This window comes from Trachymyrmex cornetzi, unplaced genomic scaffold, assembly GCF_001594075.2.
Source record: "Trachymyrmex cornetzi isolate Tcor2-1 unplaced genomic scaffold, Tcor1.1 scaffold396, whole genome shotgun sequence".
NCBI classification, from domain to species: Eukaryota; Metazoa; Arthropoda; class Insecta; order Hymenoptera; family Formicidae; genus Trachymyrmex; species Trachymyrmex cornetzi.
In genome coordinates, this window is record NW_017298703.1 from 339280 (window position 1) to 360696 (window position 21417).

A 21417-nucleotide genomic window follows, 5' to 3' on the forward strand; every position below is an offset into this window, starting at 1 on the left:
ACGTTCGCAATTCTTGAAATTCTTCTAGTGAATATTCCAATTGTCAACATTACGCTCGAAAAGTACATAACGTTGTTTACGGAGTTCGAAGCTGCATATCATGATAAATCAATTCTCGAGAAAGCACTCCAAGTTTCTAACGTAGTGAAGATGGATACGTATTCGAGAAAAACTAGAATCACAAGACAACAGGATATCGGATATTTTGCAGTAATTTATACACTTCGGTATTACTCAAAATAAATTTAACAATGCAGAAGTCGCACATTAAATTTATTCACTGAATAATCAAAAAAATTACGAATATACACATGTATTAGAAAATAGTTTATGTTTATGAAAGAGAAAGAGGGAGAAATTTATAGAAAGTACATCGAATTTTAATTTTCGAATTTAATTTCTATACTACATACAATTTACCATTTGATTTTAATAAACAATTATTTATATAAAAATTAATAATAAAATTAATAATAAAAATTAATAATGAGTAATTTTTTCTAATTTAATTTTCGTTTATCATGAGATGAGCAGAACATAAAATAATAAATCTAGAACACATAAAGTAATTAACTGTGTTTAACGAATCGGATTATGAAATTATAGCAATCAATTACGTAATTCAAAACTTAATCTCACTCTTATACAAACTTTTATGTAAAACGTAGTCCAAAAGAAAAGCTAATTTGCTAAAACTTGTATTGCTGACACTGTGTATTGTATCCATACTGATTTTTCATTTTGCACATAAAAGTAGATCATATAGAAATCACAGATTACATTATTTCATTGGATTTATACACAAAGTATAAAGGAACGTGGAGCATAACGGGATATTTAATTGTATGAAGAAGAATATTTTATAATAAATAATGCTAAATTTATTATGTTTTATGATACAGACGGTTTTATTACTATAATAAATAGAACAAAAAAAAACACTCATTGAATTATAATGACGTGATAATTAACCTTTCAAATATTTCAGTTTAAACAGATATAATATTTGTTCCGTTTTGCCCCATCTATGAGGCAAAATAGGGTGTTTTCCTTTTTAAGCAAAACAATGCATCTTTTTCCCGTTCCCACGTTCCTCTAAAAAATATTATTATGCTCGTTCGAAGTTGCGTAAAATAATAATGATAAAAGTAAGAAATATTTACTACACGATGTTCTTTTATTTTAAATAAATATTAAAAACGGATTATTTAAATTATTGTTTTTAATATTTATAACGTTATATTATATTATATTATATTATAATTATTTGTATTGTTGTACTTAATATTATTGTAATGTTAAGTACAACAATATAATTAAACTAAATTTTTTAAATTCTTTTTATACCATTTAAAAAATAAAATTTTGCACAACAAAATTTAATTTTAACAATTCAACATTCTTATTTTTTTTTAAAAGCTCTTTAATATCTCATAGAATCAAAAAATATAATTGTTAACAATTAAATTATTTTAAAAGAATTACGAAAGCAACCTCGATAAAATAATGTATTATTACGTATAACAAGATATTATATATACACACACATATATATATATATATGTACATATATATTAAAATAGTTCTATTTTTTAAAAGGGTTTGTTTTCTGTATAAACATAAGTTTTTTATCCAAACAATTAAATCTACACATACGTACCTACATACATACGTAAGTATGCTAATGTTTACTCTCCAAACAGATATGTAAAGGAAAATTATATTTCTAAGGCTACAGATAAATTAGGAACTAACGCACATCTCGGTACGTTAATATGGATTAGTATAACGTTGCTCGTATCCATATCATTGTTTAATCTTCTACTTAATAAGGAACTCCTAAACTCATGGACCGCCATATTTTCTATAAACTCGAGAAACTTAACTTAAGCTAACCTAATCTAATATAATCTAGAAGAGAAACGAGGAGATAAATCTATATAACGATAGAGGAAACTTAACTCGTCTTATACCAAATCACCCATCATAAAATTTCTTGATCACAAATTTGACTATTATATGATTTTTTTTATTTTTCTATTGTAATTTTGTTCAAAATTATATTACTCAAATTTCATAATGACACATAAATTCCAACAACTCTATTTATATCATTCATCCACCAAAACACAAAACAAAGATTGCTAAAATTGCATAACGATCAAACAACATAATGTGATCATTCGTAAACTTTGCAATCGTAAAATCTAACTACACCGTGATCTCTTACGCTAATTGTACTATTGCCAAAACAACAACAGCAATGCATTATGTATTACGTACGTGGGTTAATTGTATGAGAGTACAAGTTATGACTCAACGTACATCGATTACGACCAATTCGTTTCTATAGTGCTTCGCGGTTTCCTCATCAACGGACAAAGTACATAATTAGGCAAAACGAACGTGCATAATCAATGGAATTGTTGGCTAGTATAATTGACGCGATTGAGATGTATTTGCATATTTTACGAGATTGTGCATATTAATTATCATCAGCATATATTCCCATACATCATTAAATTTGGTTCGGTCATTGTACTATCTTATACTCTTGGTACAGTCTACCCACGTCTACATCATATATTAACTTAAACATGACTATGTAATTTCAAGTTTATGTCGTAACACTAAATATGCGTATATATAGTATAGTCATCACAGTGGCAAAAATCGAGAACTATGTCATGTAAAAGTACTCTGATATCCAAGTGCCAAACTTAACAACTTAAAATTAAGTCATTAATATACATTGAGTTATCTTTACGTGATCTACATGTTCCATTCTCTCCAACAGAATTCAAAGTTAGACTTATGCATTTAGTATTCAAATGTAATCTTAAAGAAAGATATCAATGAGAATCGAAACTGAATATGTCACGCCATATTTACACATTTAACTTGAACGTCACAAAAATCTCATTTATTTTTTATTATATATACATAATTTGCGTCACAATCATGTTTGAAGCTAAATATACGATTATAATATATTAGATTCAAACTTAATTGAATGTAACGAGCTCTAGAAAACTAAAAAACATGATACTTTTTATTGTTTTTTTTTTTCAAAACATCTAGTATGAAACTAAATATAGTATCCATCAGCTTGAAAGATGTTTCTATTATTTTATACTGCGATATAATTTGTAATTGGGTTCGCAATTAAAATACAAATAAAAATGAGAAACATGAACAGATTAAGGAATCTTTTAATTTTTCTTTCTTCAGATCCGATAAAGAAAATTTACTACCAACGGAAGAATTAATAAAAGAAACTTTAAAAACAACAGATATGGGTAAAAAAAGTTCAGTACAATAACCGATATTTCATATTACAAAAAATGATGAGACTATTGTATGCTTCCAATTTTATCGAGGTTCATCGAAGTGTTGAAAACCCGTGAGAAAACTTCAATCAAGACGAATTCAATCAAACAACCAAGAGAACTTTTAAATTGCCCATGCGGATTGATCGAAAGATATTAGCAATTTTACGATACTATCTTATCAAATAATAAACACTCTATAATAAGTCTTTAATTAAAATAAAAAAACATGACATTTTATTTTAATTTATTTGTATGTTATTTTTTACTTTAAATATTATTTAATTTCAACGAACTGTTAGTTACCATTTCGAGAACTAAAATGTATTTTTTTTATTTATTAAAAATTATATAAAAAATACAATTTGAATATACAGGTACACTTCTATCATTTTTTTCAAATAGAATTTATAATATAAAATTACAAAAATGTAGACAGATAATTTTATCAAAAATTGTGAAACTCTATTATAAAAAATTAATTAATATGGATTTATTTTTAATTAATTTTAAAAAATATTAAAAACTACATTATGTCTTTATAAATATACATATACTCTTATTACTCAAAAAAATAATTTTCTTTCGTACAATTTCCGAATATTCATAAGTAATAGTGATGGAATAGTAATTGTGTAAAAACAACATTACAAAACTATAAATAAAAATATAAATAATTTTAAGCCAACATTTATAATCCGTTCTTGTATTTAAGACCTTTATTCTTATATTTAAGACGCTTTAGGTGTATTCTTAAGAGACCATAAGTAAATCACAGAACCATATTAGTATCTTATGATATTATTTAAGAGGCCTTAAATATAAGAATGGACTATAAATACCGATCTTAATCTATCCGAAGAATTCAAATAAATCTAATTATAAATAAATCTTTATATTGCTATCCATTGAACATTCTTTAATTATATCAAACTTCAAGAAAAATACTAAAAACGTGTCGTTCTCTGAATCCTTAGATGGCGTAAACAAAGGAATATTAACTTTTGCCAGAGAAAATTCAGGAAGGAGAAAACATTTAAAGAGAACATTAATTTCGCGCCGCATGCGCAGTTTCGGCTTCAATAAGAGAAAATTCTTGATCTAACGTTGTCGCTTTGTTCGACCATTGTAGAACGAAATGGCATTACTACGACGAAGTATTACAGATGACTCCATTTTATAATGGTGGTTATTAAAAACGTTGCCAGCAATTTCACGGGCTATTGCACCAATGGACAGTTTGGGAAAATGCCGAGTGACCCTCATAAATCCAATTCCGGAAATCGGCTACGTAATAATACATTATTTTCTCGAGCTCGCTTTCATACCACGAGATGTTATATCCGTACTACATACTACGATATGTATCCACATATGAACAACTATACAGTGGATGTCACTCGTATGTATATGACGGAGCGTGCCTCCGTCGGAAATAGGCTGGTCTTGTCGGCGGTGGCAACAGTAAATTGCGGTGCCGCGCGCTTAACACTGTTAACGGACTACGACTTCGTTAGTCACCGTCGTCCGCTTAACCTCACTGGTGACACTTCTCCAGTGCACCCAAAAGCTCTTTGCACAAGGCTGCTCTTTACCGCGAAACCAGCGTGGTGACACGGTAGAACGAAACCAGACAACCTCGAAAAAGTAGCCGCAAATTAATTTAATCAATGGTTCATAATAAAATTTGAAAAAATATAGATATAATTATATTTTCTCCATATATTATAGAATAAAATAAAAAAAGACAAAAAATTAAAACGTGCCAAAATCGAAGATAATTCTATCAATAAACATATCGATAAAATAAATAAAACATCTTTCTATTCGAAAAAAAAAATCAGAAACAAATTAAGAAGAAGCAACGCTGTGGTTTTCGAATATCAAATATTTCAGATACATTTCATCTTATTAATAAAATATGTAACAAATCGATGGGAGAAGCGCCCACTATTGTGAGGAGGTCATGAATTGCGGCACGATCGACGATGGCGCGATCTAACTTTGATCTTGTTTCAGGAACGGCCGTGGATTTCGAAATTGGAATTCTCGGTCAGATAGCACGTACGGTCTCCGGCTCCATTGGTTAATGCAGTAATACCCAGCAGGTTGTGGATTCATCCGATCGGCTTGTATACACTAACGTACACATCGCAATGTCGACGGTATAATCGTGGAACGCGGAACAATTCCTCGCTGTGGTATCTATCGTACAGCTGTGAGAATAATCATTTCGTTATGCTGCAGAAATACCAACGGCCTTGCGTCCGTCATTCTCTTTTCATAGTTCTCTCATCATACCTTTCGCCCACGTATATACGTCTCCATGTATCCGCCATTTGTCACGGAATATTATGCATCGCGCGACCACGCGTACTCGACCGGCATAAGGAACACCGATAGATACTCGAGTTTGGATATTACTTGTGTTTTATCGCCTCGCGCGGTCCACCGAGTTCGAGAGTTAACTCCGATCACGCTCGCGAGCTCCCGAGCGGAGAGTTAGAAAATCGCTCGGCTGACTCTCGGGGTCTAATGCACGATTTACCGGCGGACCATGCGGAATCATAGATTATAGTTAATATCCCAGAATTGAACTTCGATGATAAAGAAATGTCTGTATGACAATCGTCCAACTCTCTTTAGCGGCTTGGAAGGATTTAATATCAAAAATAGCGCTAAATTTTATTATTATGGTTTTAGTCGTTTAACATTATAATGACAATTGACATAATCATGGAAAAAATAGTTTATATATATATATATATATATATATGGATAGAATTTTAAAGAACGAGCGAATTATTTCCTATTAATCTTTATACTAAGATTATATCTTCGCTTGTGCACAATTTTTACATTCTAAATTTCTTGCAGTGAAATCTCACTCCAAGAAAATGAAAATACAACCATCTTTCACTTCTTGAAAAAGAGTGACAATTTTCACTTTTTTTAAAGTGAATTTTTACTTCAAAGGAGTAAAATCTCACTTTTTCTGGGGTGAAATTTTACTAAAAAGAGTGAAAATTGTTCATCTCTTTTTCAAGAAGTGAAATATTTTCACTTTTGTTGAAGAGGGTGGTCGTATTTTCACTCTCTTGAAGTGAGATTTCACTATAAGAAATTTAGAGTGTAGAGAAAATTGATAAAAAATCTTATTAAATTTCTAAAAAAAAGTAAATAATGTTTCAGTACTCTTAACGTATCTGCAAAAATATTATATTTTTAATTATAATTTATTTTCTCCATTTTTTATTTTTCGAGTAAAAATGTTCGAGGGGAGTCATCATCTCTTATTTCGATGCGTAGATCAAATTGCGGAAAAAATATGTCTATCATTTGAAAACATTAATATTTACCTGACAGTCACATCAACTGCACGTGCACGCATATGTGAAATGCATTATGTGAGAAAGAAATTTTAGTCTGTAACGATATTTCTCCCGGCTCACATTTACGCCGCAATTAATGGAATTACACACAGAAGTTTCATCTCGGCTTTAAGCGTCAGACGTTCATGCCGCACATGCAGGCGGTCATTATCCGACGGGATTAAACCGTCCGTCGTTGCTGTACGAATTAATCGGTTAAGCGGGATAACGTCTGTATGTATTAATGCATACGGAATTCGTTACGAATAATATCCAACTATTTTCTTTCACGACTGCCGGTAGCAGCACTCATACTAATAATCGTTTTAATTAAGCGATACATTCGATTATGTATTTCATTCTGTAACACATTATATACCATGTACATTACATCTAACGATCATAAATTGTATATAATACAGAGTACATACGCGCGCGCACATATGCGTGTTTTGTGTGTATGCATGTGTGTGTGTGTGTGTGTGTGTGTGTGGGTGTGTGTGTGTGTGTGTGTGTGTGTGGGTGTGTGTGTGTGTGTGTGTGTGTGTGGGTGTGTGTGTGTGTGTGTGTGTGTGTGGGTGTGTGTGTGTGTGTGTGTGTGTGTGGGTGTGTGTGTGTGTGTGTGTGTGTGTGGGTGTGTGTGTGTGTGTGTGTGTGTGTGTAATTCACTATGCATTCATATAAAGCTTGCAACAAATGGCGACATAATTATTGTGTGATCGGCTTTTCAGAATAGCTAACGGATTACAGCATCAGATTACACGACCCTCCCGGCACTCTCTTTTCTATCCCTATCGTTACTATCGATTGCCGACTATTTCTGACCAACCTGTACGAGAACATGGAGATTGCACGAGACCACAGAGAGAGAGAGAGAGAGAGAGAGAGAGAGAGAGAGAGAGAGAGAGCTGTAAAATGCATAAGCATAATGTACCCATCGCGGTTTACACGTAAATACAACGCGTGTAGGAAGTTGGATGACATGAAAATGGCGGGTACCAACATTGCGGATTTCGCATTGGACAATCACATGGACTCTGATCAAAACGTGCGACATTCGTTTTGCATGTATTGGAACGAGCCAATCAGGCTGATGAGACGAACGATATACAAACGTTTGCGTGCCACGTATACAGAATGTCCACAAACTTCTTTTTGCGAAAGATACGCGAGAAACGTATACTAATCAGTTGATGTAGGTTTCAATTAAATTAAAATTAAATTTAATTAAAATTAAACTAAATTAAATTTGCCTTTCCATGTTAAAATATTAAGTAAAACTTACTACTTACAATTCACCCACTCGACAAGCATAATGAATCGCAGAGTAATATAATAGTAAATATAATATTAATAGTAAATATAATATATTAATCAATAGACTAATTTATCAGGAATGATAATTAACGAAATTTCATAAATGCTAGATTTTAAATACCACACTATATGCAAAGATGTATTATTAATTTTAAATATAGTTAAAATCAAAATCATATATTATAACAATTTACATTAGAAATAAGGTAGTAATTATGTTTGAAAATTTTTAATAATAGATAGCTGTAATTAGTCGTCCTCCGGCCGTAAAAAATAGTTTTCGGATAACGACTTAATATTTGCTCGAATAACATGCTACTAACGTTTTAACTTTATCATATATCCTAAAATAATTTCCACAATAACTATATTAATTAACATACACTTAATTTTATTTTTGTTTTAGTCTGATTCGAACATTCATACATATGTTATTTCTATATACCAATCTTGTTTTTCTCTGACGCTTTTCTTGCTCTTATATTTCTGTGATATATTTTTTACTAGATTTAGATCTTTATTATATACATATTTAAGTTTCGTATTATTACGTATATTGTATGTAGTATCTTCTTATGAACAAGTATTTATAATCTTGGATCTTGATACTGGATCTGATCCTTTTGAAATTACGCTTGAAATAATATAAAATGTGAATACTAAACTATTATATGTTTCCCATTTTCCGAGAGTTTCTGTATCCTATTTTGAACACAAAATATAATCGACAAGACAAATCGATATTGTGACAATAGAACGTCAAAATAACAAAAAAAACCGAATGCTCGCCATTGTACACTTTTGTATTTCCGTGAATGATTGTTGTGGTTCAACTATCGTTAGTGGATTGAATGTATACATACAAAGCCGCGGAATGGAAAAAAGAAAAAAATTCGTAAATAGGGAATACACTGTAATAGTTTGCCACAGTTAACAATACACCATTCCGAGCTTCAGTAACATATAATCCCTATACGACAAATTGTATGAAGAACATAAGTTTATAACTTAAATGATAATAAATTTTATAAGTAAGAGGATTCATAAAAGTTTTGGAATATTCTGTATATCACATCTTAAATATGTAGATAATATACTAATCCCGAAATATTAATCCTCCAGAATTGACGGAGGGTTTATTGAACCCATTTAATTTTATTTTTATATGACATCTGCATATTTGAATTATTAAAATATATTAAAATTATTAAAATATATTCAGTGTGGTAATTAGCAAGATTGAAAATATTAGGTGTTAAACTTAATTCCTGCCGTTTTTCGTCTCCAAAATTGATTTGTTTCGAAGGGAAGATGAATGAATACCTTAATCAAAGTAATTTCCTCCAATTTCTACTGTATTACTAATTAATAATACTTTATTAATAATACTTTGATTAAAGTATTTCCCTTCGAAACAAATAAATTTTGGAGATGAAAAACGGCAGGAATTAAGTTTAACACCTAGTTGATACCCATACAGTACAGATCACTCCAACAATACTGCAGCAACATTGCAACGTTCCACCTACATTGCAGTAACATTGCAAACGTTGGAACAATATTCGTACGTATAAGCTTCTGTAGGTATATACAAACTGAAAACTTGTAATCGATCTTGCCAATTACCGCACTGAAGAGGATTCAAATCTAGAATCAAAACGTTTGCAGTTAACTTCATTTGATGAAGTACAGGCAAATATTTGCGAATTACACCTTATCGCCTCACGAATATATAAATATTATATATTTAATTAAATTTAATTCATTTTAATTTAATTAATTAAATGGATCTTATACCACGTCAGTAACTATTTTATATAATTTGATTAACTCCGAAGAGTTAATGTATTACTCTCATCTTTAGATTTTTACTCTCTCCAACTCTCTTTCTAACAATTTAAAATAACTAATTTTTTGGCGAACAAAACTACATCGTTTTGCTCTCAGTTACAGTTTCACATTGATTCATTACTCACCATAATGATGTCGAAAGGGGTTGCGGTGATAAGGCCGTAAGTTAATCTGAAAACAAATTTAAATAATTTTTTAATTTATTATCAAAAATACGTAAAACAAATCATTGTTGCGTATACAAAATAAATGAATGACGATAATTACCAAACGTAAAGTTTTGCGGTTAATATTTATATAATCATTTAATGACAGAACTATGACAAATAATGTTTATATTCATCAGCATGACTATTATAATGCTAAATCATTAGAAATAAATAAATGGTTACAACGTACAATATAAACGTTTACCAATCAGTACATAGCTTTTCCAAAACTGTTCCGAGCGTATACAAATCGATAGAGGAAAAACACAGTTAATTATGATCATTCGGCTAATTACTGACGATCACTTACGCGATACTGCCGAAACTTACTGTACGGGCGACTCGTTTTGAAATAAACAAACAAAGCGAAATGAAACGCAACGATTATTCGCCTCCGGCGTTCGACAACGTTCCATCAGTTCCATGTTCGTTACGCGCGTTCGATACATTTCTGCGCTTGAAAAATTCGAATCGCGTCAACTTCATACCAAAGCGCCGGCGGTGACGTCACATTCCGAATCTAGCGGAAAACGCAAGGGATCCGACAGCTGCGGAACAAATATCGTTTAATTGCCATCTAATTGACATCTTACTCCGACGTTCCCGACGCGCGCCGACAAGCGCACAACGATGAAACGTACGATAAATAACGCGGCGATAACGGACGCCGACTCGGTGTGTCGGAGAAACTGAACGCAGAGGCCTCCGCCGCCGCGCCGCGCGTTATGTGCGACGTGCACGCAAACTAACACGATGCTAATTTAACGTGCCACACGACGTTCGCATGTCGCTCGATTCAACGTCGCTCCCGACACACGTTCACGGAGTCGAGTCTCGATACTCTCGATTGGTCTTGATCAGGTAAACGCGATACGATCCCGTCGCATCGTCATCTCGCAATGAAACGAAACGCGGCCGACGAATCGGAGCAATCGGACTGACTGACAACAGTTGACTCATGACTGACACTGAAGTGACTGCAGGTGACACCGCAGGGCACGCTAGTTAGACGAAAAACCGTCGAGCCGCGTGACGCGCCAGTGACGCGCGAGCATTGTAATAAAATTGCGACCGTTACGTGTTGCTCGCTTAACGTAACTCGAACATAATAACGATGGACGGCCGATCATTGCCGCGTGTCTTAATGCGATTAATACATCAAACGCGCTCGGCTGTTCGAACGATGTTCTCGATGCTTAATTAGGCACACGATGCATCTCACGGTGGAGAGTGATGCGCAATACGCCGCTCACACGTATTCCGTCCGTCGGATAATTAATCTCATTTACCCTCGGTAATCGTGAATTTTTTACCCGTTGTTTTTGTGTGCTGTGCATACGCGCGAGCTGTAGCGATTATAAATCGGTGAACTGGCTTTTTCGACACTCCGAATGTAGGGACGCCACGTTTTGCTTCGTGTTATGTTCATTTTGCATGAAAGCAATAGCGTTTCAACAGCGAACAAGTTATCTATTAAGAATATATCATAGTGTGTGTGACAGAATAAAATTATTTTTATTAATCTTTGTATTTATGAGTGTAGCCAAGAGAAGGCAGAGGGGAGTCCCATAAATTAAAAAAAGAACAAAAATAATTACAAAAAGCATTAATAAGCATTTACAAGATGTTAATTTTGGTAAAAACAAAAAGGAGAAAGAAAAAATTATAGAAAGATTTTCTAAAACTCCAAAATGACTAGATTTAAGTTCTTTTTAGTTCAAAGAATCAATTTACAATTTTAAGAGATAAATAAAATAAATTAGTAAATTAAATATGTATTTTATGATTTACCTCTATCAGTAATTAATTAAAAATAATAATATAAAACAGAACAGGTCCAATAGTCCAGATCATTCGACTATTCTCCCTCCTCTTTCTAATTTAGAAGTTTTAACTCTAATTTAGCTTCCCTTTAAACAAAATTCTAGCTACACCTATGATTATATTTATTACATTACTCTCATTAAAAAAATGTTACATCAAATATAATTATGATCTTGAAAATATTAATTAGAAAGCATTAAAGACTCTCAAAATTATTAAGCAAAGAATAATTCTAATTCATCTTTTGAATGTAGTACCTTTTTTAAATAGAATTTATGTCATAAATTTTCCAAATTTTATCGATGATATCGAAGGAGATCACGATTATCGAAGAAACGCATGTGTTTGTTACGCGAACGTTAATGTCGATTAATCTCGAGGCAAATTAATTACGTTTCATCAAATCCATGGATTTCACCTAAACAAAGAGCTCACCACAATCTACAATTTATGTCTAACTCAGGATATACTGAGTGACTAAAATTTAAGCCACAGCGTACATCGATTTACCATCGAGTATTGATCTACCATTAATCATCAGTATATCCACCAAATCTTTTGCACATTAAGCTGAACGAGAGGGGAGATTATAGTGTCGCGTTAATTGGAGTACGGCAAAGCTGTTTAAGTTTGTAGGTAGAAGGGTCTTTCATTATAGGTACTTTTCCAAACCCATTCATGTCACCATAATAGTACGTAACGAACCAACATAACGTATATTTAATTGTTTACGTAACAATTTACTACTGGAGCTTTCCAACGTTCGTCCTTCTACGTTCTTTCACTGCATCGAAGAAATTTACTAAATCTTAATACGTATTTTTTTTTAATAGTACTAAGTAAACATTTACTCAATAAAAGTACACAGTAAACAAACATTTATTCAATAAAATAATTATAATTAAATCAAATTAATGATTTTTGTATCAAATAAATATATGTTTATATTTAGTAAATATTTACTTGAAACTATTCAAACAAATATTTATTTCTTTTCAGAGTGAAAAAGAAAAAAGTCGAACAGGACAATAGAGTCATGATAACTTATCTTATACAGCATAATTATTTCAATATTCCAGCGATATTACAACGTTCCACGAACATTGCAATACTATTGGAAACATTGCAGCAATGTTACTGCAAGCTTCTGTGCTATATGAGATGATATTATGACTTTTGTGTTCTATACCTAAGGTGTATACAATTGTGATTGCGTCTTCGCAATTATGCCGGGAATGAATGAGCATCCGCATGGGAAGTGTCCGAAATGATGGAGCAGTAGGTAAATGGCGACAGCGCATCCAGAACTGTGAGTACATTTATTTATTATACTGGCGGGATTAATTGTTCGTTTGCGTCCGACGATTTATCATCATTGCATTATAACGATTGCGCTTTTCGGCAGGCGATTACCGTTATTTCTTAATAGAACGCTTCTTTGCAAATTGAATAATGAAGAATAAATACTGTCCATTTATTTCTGTTCCATTAATGATGCATCAATTTTTTCTTGCTCTGTTTTGAATAAGTAAAACTGATGTAATTCTTTTAACTTTTATTCAAGTTTGATAGAAATTGCTTTTTTTTGTTAATTCGATTTTATTCCATTGTAAACAATGATAAGTTTTAGAAGTTATAATATTACTTTTTTTATTATTATACTCGATCTAAATCGAGAATGCATATCACGATTGATATTTCCATTTGTTCGATTTTGCTCCGTTTTGCACAGTTTTTACATCTTTATTGTCTTTACGTACATACGAATCCGATGTGCCTATAAATTGTATTCACAAAGGTTTAATAATTAAGTTAAAGAGACAAACACGAGAGAGAGAGAGAGAGAGAGATAAAAATAATTAAATCAATCAAGAGAAACCTGGGCTGGTTGTCAGTTTTTGAATAATTATTTTTAGAAAAAAGTGAACGTACGATTTTGAAACACTGTATACGTTATAATACACTTACATCTCTCTCTCTCTCTCTCTCTCTCTCTCTCTCTCTCTCTCTCTCCCTCTCCCTCTTAAGTATTAAAAAAAATATTAAGTACATCATCATACAAATAAGTTATTAAATTTTAAATAAAACAATGAAACTGTGACAATTAACCCCGTGCTTGAAGTTGATCATTCCACGTTGCCGGGGAGGGATGGGGGGTTGCAGTAATATATTTTATATGGATAAAACATGTAAAAAATATGTATTTATTTTAATATCAGTAGTGATCTATGTATATTTCAGGAAATTATAGTATCGATACAATTAAGATAATTATTTTAATCATACGTTAAACGTACGTAATTTTTTTTACCCGTGTGAAACTGGCCTCCCAATATTAAAAAATCGAATATTTTTTTTTTACATTCGTTTGCTCACGAATGCTCCGTCGGAATTTTCGTTTGCTCACTCTTAGTTCAATTACCCTTAGTTCACAAATATGTTTAGTTCGATATAACTTATACTATATAATTATTGGTCAGATAAACATGCTTGATAATGCATTAATAGGTATTCTTTCTATTTCAACATGACGATTTAGAAACAAAAATAGAAAGAATACCTATTAATACATTATCAAGCATGCTTATCCGATCAGTAATTACTACATATTTATCATTTTATTTCCTAACAAAACTTTGTAAACATTTTATAAGTTCCTATGTCATTTTATATACATTAGGCATATATTTTTCATGAATCGCATATTTCACCCATGAATGGCTCACTACTTATATGGAATATACAATTAAAATACAAGAGTTTCAAAGTTATTTTTTAAATAAAAAATAAATATTTCGGATTTCTAATACTTAGCTACTTATATGGAATATACAATTAAAATACAAGCGTTTCAAAGTTATTTTTTAAATAAAAAATAAATATTTCGGATTTCTAATACTTTTTTCAGTAATAAATAACTTTTGAACTAAGGGTAAACACACACACACAAACGAAAATTCCGACGGAACATTTGTGAACAAACGATGAGCAAACGAATGCAAAAAAATATTCAATTTTTTAATAATTTAAATTTCGTGTAACTTTTGAACTAAGGGTGAGCAAACGAAAATTCGGACGGAGCATTCGTGAGCAAACGATGAGCAAACGAATGCAAGAAAAAAATATTCGATTTTTTAATATTGGGGGGCCAGCTTCACACGGGTATTTTTTTTGTACTAAAGTTTCTATACGAAAAATGAAAAAATATAATATATCTAAGTGACATATTATATTCATAAATATATTCTCTCTAAAAATGTGTCATCTAAAGAGATTAAAATTAACTGTCACCTAATTCCGACTCATTTTGGTCAATCTACCTCCCATAGACATTTTTAGTAAAAGAAATTATATTCATAAATTTTGTTACAATAATGATTAACTAACTACAATAAAAATTATTATTTAAGGTATATCATTTCCTGCGACTAAAAATCGCGAATGGTAATGCCAAAAAAGTAGGTAAGAAAAATTTATCAATTTTATTTTCTTAAAAGGCATTATAAGTATAATATATATGACGCTTTTGGAGCAAACCATTTTGCACAATACTTTAATATTATAGTAATCAGTAATCTATAATAAAAAGAAGAGAATGCTGTACCATATACTGATATTGAATTATCAGTTTTTTGACAATCAATCTTTTATGACAACCGGCCCCGATCTCTTCTAATATAGATATAATATTACCGATATCGCAGATATCATCCTACTGATAAATCCTATTCGTCAGAACGGATGTTCATAAAAAATTAATTGTTTGATCATAGCTGAAATATCGTGCAATTTTCGGAACAATTTAAACGACATTTCAAGACAAAAATGAAGACAGGCTTGAAAGGAACGGTTAAAGTTCGACATTTCATTTCGGTAAGCACGAAAGGCCCGATCGAACAGAAGTATGATGCATGAGCGAGATCAGTTTTCACAATTCTTTGAAGTTAAAACAACAAATTCTCCTCGTTTCTTGTCTCTCCTTCTCGTCACAGCGGTTATTGCAGCGAGAATACCTGTTATCGTTATATGATGCGGAAAAATTGACTGGGTACCCTCCTTCGCCATGTTTTTCTTTCTTTTTGCCTCGTGGATGGTGACACACGTCATTTTCAGTATAGAAATATATTCTTATCACAAGCAGACTTTCTTTCTCAGAAAGATTTTCACAAACATATTTCCCTTTTTAGAAATATTTTTTGCCTGCTTTACACCAAGAAAAAAATTTAGTACCTTCAGCAAAACTGGCACTTTTTATGACAGTAACCAAATATTTATATAACAAAAACTTAATTATATTTTTTCAATATGTTTTTCAATTTTTTAAATAAAAAAATATTTGTTTTGTGAACCAACTGAACAGTTTAGTCGGTATAAACAAATATTTTTTTGTTATTTAAAAAGTTAAAGTATATTAAACGAAAACAATTAGATTTTTTATTATGTAAACAAAATATTCAGTTGCTATTAAAAAATGTCTTAATAACAGTTTTGTTGAAGATATTAAATTTTTTTTCTAGTGTAACTTTTTACTTTATACTACTTTATTTTCTATTTTCGCTGTATTATTTATTTCCAAACATTTTTTATATGTTAAAATAACTTATAAAGATACATTTAATATTGTGATTATTTGTTAACAATTGAGATTTTATTTAAAATCTTTGGTAAACGTATTACAGTATACATTTTATTTTAATATAATAATATATTAAAATAAAATGTCTAATATATATGAATTTATTAATGGTAACTTTAAAAATGAATTGTAATTTATTATTTCTAAAATTAAATTATCATACAATTAAATAAGCAAGACAAGTTGACAGAGAAGAGTCCTCGGAAAATATTTTTCCATTTCACGTCAACCAAATATCTCACGCACTCTAAAGCCCCATTTTATCCGGAACGTTCTCAACTGCGACTCGCAGAGCATCCTGGAGGAATTTAGGGTGCCGTACACGTTCGTTTTTCGTTAACCCATAAAATCTCGTAACATTCGTGGAAGAAATAGCCCGTTATACGGACTATCGTCCCAGGAAAAAATGTCAGGCTAGTTCCTGTCCAACGACCAGCAGTATGTAATGGATTAACCTATTTTTATGTAATGCGTCACGACGTGTCACACGTGTCACATTTGCATATCGTATGTGTCGCCGTGAGTTTCTCATAGATAGGGAGTGCAATCAATCAAATCATGTTGGATCTCCGGGTTTTCCCTGCGGGAACGTATGGATGGCTTGATTTAAAAACGAATTATATTGAAACGCGTCGAAAGCATTCTTTGAATTTTTGGCAAATACTCGAAACCGAAACTTGTATGAATATTTCGTAATTAATTCTTTCGGCAACATGTTGTTTTTTTAAATGATATTTTTAATAAACATAATATTTATTTATGTAATTATTATTTTAAGAAAAATTTAATAAGATAAAGTAGAACAATCCAAGTAGCACAGCAGCGCCTGCGAAGCGCTAAAAAAGCGTTTATATACGTATAAACTTTTTGACGCTTTTTTAACGCTTTATAGACGCTGTGTGCTACTTGGGAATTAATATTTAACTAACAAAATTAAAAAACAAATAAAATTTGAAAACTGATAAGATCAAATATTCAATAAATTCTACATGCGTTTTTACATCACGTTATCACGTCATGTTGTGTCGTGCTATATACACATATTTCTAGAACATACACAAACTAATCTTACGAATATTATGAAAAAAGAGAAAAATAAATGTAGAAATACAAGTTATAACGACATCGATAAAGTCAACTCATGCAAGTAGTGGTAATATATTCATTCTTGCTTAAATCTCAAATAAAATACATGTAATTGATAGAGGAGAGAGAGAGAGAGAGAGAGAGAGAGAGAGAGAGAGAGAGAGTGTGAGAGAAAAGAATAAATGTAGAAATACAAGTTATAACGACATCGATAAAGTCAACTCATGCAAGTAGTGATAATATATTCATTCTTGCTTAAATCTCAAATAAAATACATGTAATTAATAGAGGAGAGAGAGAGAGAGAGAGAGAGAGAGTGATAGGGAAGAACCATTTAACGACTATTAGTACTGATCGAATTAAGTGTAATCGGAAGAATATAAAACAGTATTGTTGCAGCTTACTACAATACTTCGCTTGTTTCAATACTTCGCGACACAGATTTTTTTATGACTCGTATATTATTTCGCATTGAAACGGAGAGATAGACGGACTTCGGTAATTAGCAGAATTTAAAAGTACCTTTCTTTTGCTTTCCTGCACCATTCACTAGGCAATTATCGGCAAATAAAATTGCGCGATTGGTTAATTTAAAAGCTCTTCGCTCCATTTCGTTTTTTTGTCTTCTTACATTTAATCGACGATGAAATTTCGAATAACGGATGATCATCGAGGAACTAATTTCGTTGTATTCCGCAAGATTTTTTGCTCTTGCGTATGACTAGAGGTGTTTCACATCATCTAACTAAGGGGTTGGATAATCACCCGCTTCACCATTAACGTAATTATACTCGTATAAAAAGGTACGTTGAGATAAATTATATGCTATCACTTTTTTATTAATCAAAATTTGCAAATCACCAGAGTCAATTTATTATGTAATCTCTTGATTGATACGTTCAGTATTACTTTTACTTTCTGTCGTACTTTTTGCCGCAACTCGAAATTGTAATACAATAAGTTACTTCTTTCTTTAAAGAAAAGAATGTTAAAAGCTAGAACACATTTTTACTAAATGTACATAAAAAAGTATATTTTATAAAGGAGGATACAACTTTCATTTTTTGCGATCGATTTTGAGGAATCGTTTTATTTCTACATTTTCTTATATGTATTTATTTCATACATGAAACGAAAAATTATCTTAATAATAATAGATATACACACACGCATACGCACTGAGAAAAAATATAGTCAATTTTAATAAATATTTAGTTCAATGTATTGCCAACTAAATATTTACTTACAGTAAATAAATATTTGTTTAGTAAAAAAATGATTGTTAAATCAAATTAACATTTCTTGTATCAAATAAATATATCTTTATATTTAATAAATATTTAGTTGGCATGTAGTCAACTAAATATTTATTAAAATTGACTATATTTTTTTTCAGTGCACAAGGAAAAATTACATTGTGTGAAATAAAGTTAATAAAGTTCTTATTCGTCATTACGAAATTGTCAATTTTGCTTCAGTCATTTAAACACTAATTCGGAGTTGTTGATTCAACTATGGTTGCGAAAAAAGTTGTACTCTTCTTTTCTAATACAAATAAATAACGCATTAACTTACTTATTACTACATACTAAACAGTTTTACATATATAATATTATGTAAACAGTAATTAATAAAAATTAAAAAGTTTTGTCTATTAAAATTACTATGTTAACATAGTTTAATTATTGTTCTCATTTTTATGGCTCACTTTTGCAACAACGCCAACAACGCTTTGTTGCCTCTTTTATCTTTTTCTTGAACATTTTTGAAAAAATATCTCTATGTCCATAATCCAGATGGGGGAAACGTCCTGTACACTGTATACTCCGACAATATATCAGAAATTTATCACGTACGCGAAAATGCGCATACACGAATGACAGGAAATGCGATGGTACCACGCGTGAGCCACGTGGCATTTCGTTCCTCATGGGAATTGTATATTTTCCGGTATACGCGTAACAAAGCATTACTTCACATAGCACAGAGTACACTTCCTATTGTTCTGTTCACCCCCGCGTAATCTGTTTCTCCAAAGACCAACAGTAATGTCGGTACGTAATGTGGCTCTTTCGTATGCAACGCACGACTGCCGCTGTCGCATCGCGTGAGATATTTTCCGGAATTTCCAAGCGAAAGCGGAACGCAGATGAACTTACGCTCTGATATCGTCATGCCGAGTGCTGGCTGCAAGAAAGCTAGCTCTGTACTACACACACAATAATTCGCATTCCAACCGCGAGACAATGTGTCCAGCCAATTCTCATTCACCGCGATAGCACCGCGATTATCATCGCGCGTCGTGGAAACTGGAAAAGTCAGCGAACCTTTGAAAAATCGGGCGACACGTCCGTGGTATCGTTCTTTTAGACCCGCCATTTCCCTTTATCTACTCTCTTTCTGTTCCTTCACATTGTAAAGTTAGATGGTTTTTTATTAGCTCATGAACAATGAGGCTGATAAGATTTGTTTAATTTATAGCTGCTTGGAAATGAAATCTCTATATAGTTAACATTTTATTCTCAGAACTTCAATATTATTAAAAGATTTTGGCTCTTCTCCAAAGAATTCTAAAATTTCTAATATTTATTTAAAAAGAATTGATAATTAAACATATATAAAAATAATGATATCCAAAGTTATACAGGATATTCTTTAAGTTTTTGTTACATGAAAGTTGATTAATATACTTTTTACTTTAGTTAGAAACTAAATTGATGGTTAAACTATTAAATAAAAAGGAATTTAAGAACAATGTAATATATATTTATGTTTCGGGAAAACTAAACGTGAATTTAAATCTTTTATTTTTGAGGAATGCAATAAATGCTACGAAACTAAATCTTGATCGCTCTGTGGAGCAATCTCCCCTTTCAAGAGTACCGCAGCAGCTCCAATGCGGCAGAAGTTTTCATATTTTAGCTTCGAAGAAGTCCCTCCACAATCGAAATAAATTGCGTCCACAAAATGCATTTTCGTTGTGACGTCGCCGACATTGGCTGAGAGATATTTTCTCGAATGTGAAAACTTCTGTGATGCCGCTGCAAATGTACTCCTCACCAGAAATTACATCAGAAAGCACGATATAATTTCCCTGTTGGGAAATTATATCGTGCTTCAATCAATTTTAGTTAATATATTACATAAATTAAAATAATATATTATACAAATTAAATAATTTATCCGTTAAAAAGTAGACTAAAACATGATCTAGAAGTTTTTTAAAATATTTTATGTAATAATATAAATTTATTTCTGTCTCAAATTGTTGACAACGCTGTACTTAAAAATTTAGATCTAATGTTTTTTGTTTTCTAAAAATAAATTTGATTTTTTAAAATATTTATTAATGAACTTTTTGTACTTACGTCAATTGATTGTTTACACGAAACTGAGCTCGAAACGTAGATACCAAATGCATTATTACTCTTATTTGAATTTTTTTTACTTTAGTAGTTTCTATCATTTAAATTTTTAGTTAAAATTTTTTTAAGTGTTTAATTTACTGGTTAATCATATATATAAATAATTTGTGATTATATAATAATATTAAATAAAAGTTATTATTTGTCAATTCATTTAAATTTGATTTTTTAAATTGACCAATTTGGAAATAGAAACAACTCAATTAATAGATATCAATCAATGTCACTGTCGATTATATTCATTAGTAAACAAAGATCTACTAATATAATTGGTTAATCCGTCTATTATCGATGTTTGCCGCTTGATCGAATCGCTTTACTTTATTAGTTTCAATTAAACTGCAAAATGCGCCTTTATGACACACAGGA

General features: G+C 31.2%; 1 protein-coding gene across 3 annotated transcripts in view; it reads right to left on the minus strand.

Moving 5' to 3' along the window:
- The window catches only part of LOC108764139 (uncharacterized), a 267965-nt gene that overhangs the window by 187279 nt on the left and 59269 nt on the right, over positions 1–21417 (minus strand). For 2 of the 3 annotated variants that reach the window (XM_018512209.1, XM_018512211.1), the window contains exon 2: positions 9994–10039. The gene's annotated coding sequence lies outside the window, so the exon portion shown is untranslated. Of the gene's footprint in view, positions 1–9993; positions 10040–10282; positions 10313–21417 lie in introns of those variants that run through there. The other variant, XM_018512210.1, reaches the window with a different exon arrangement.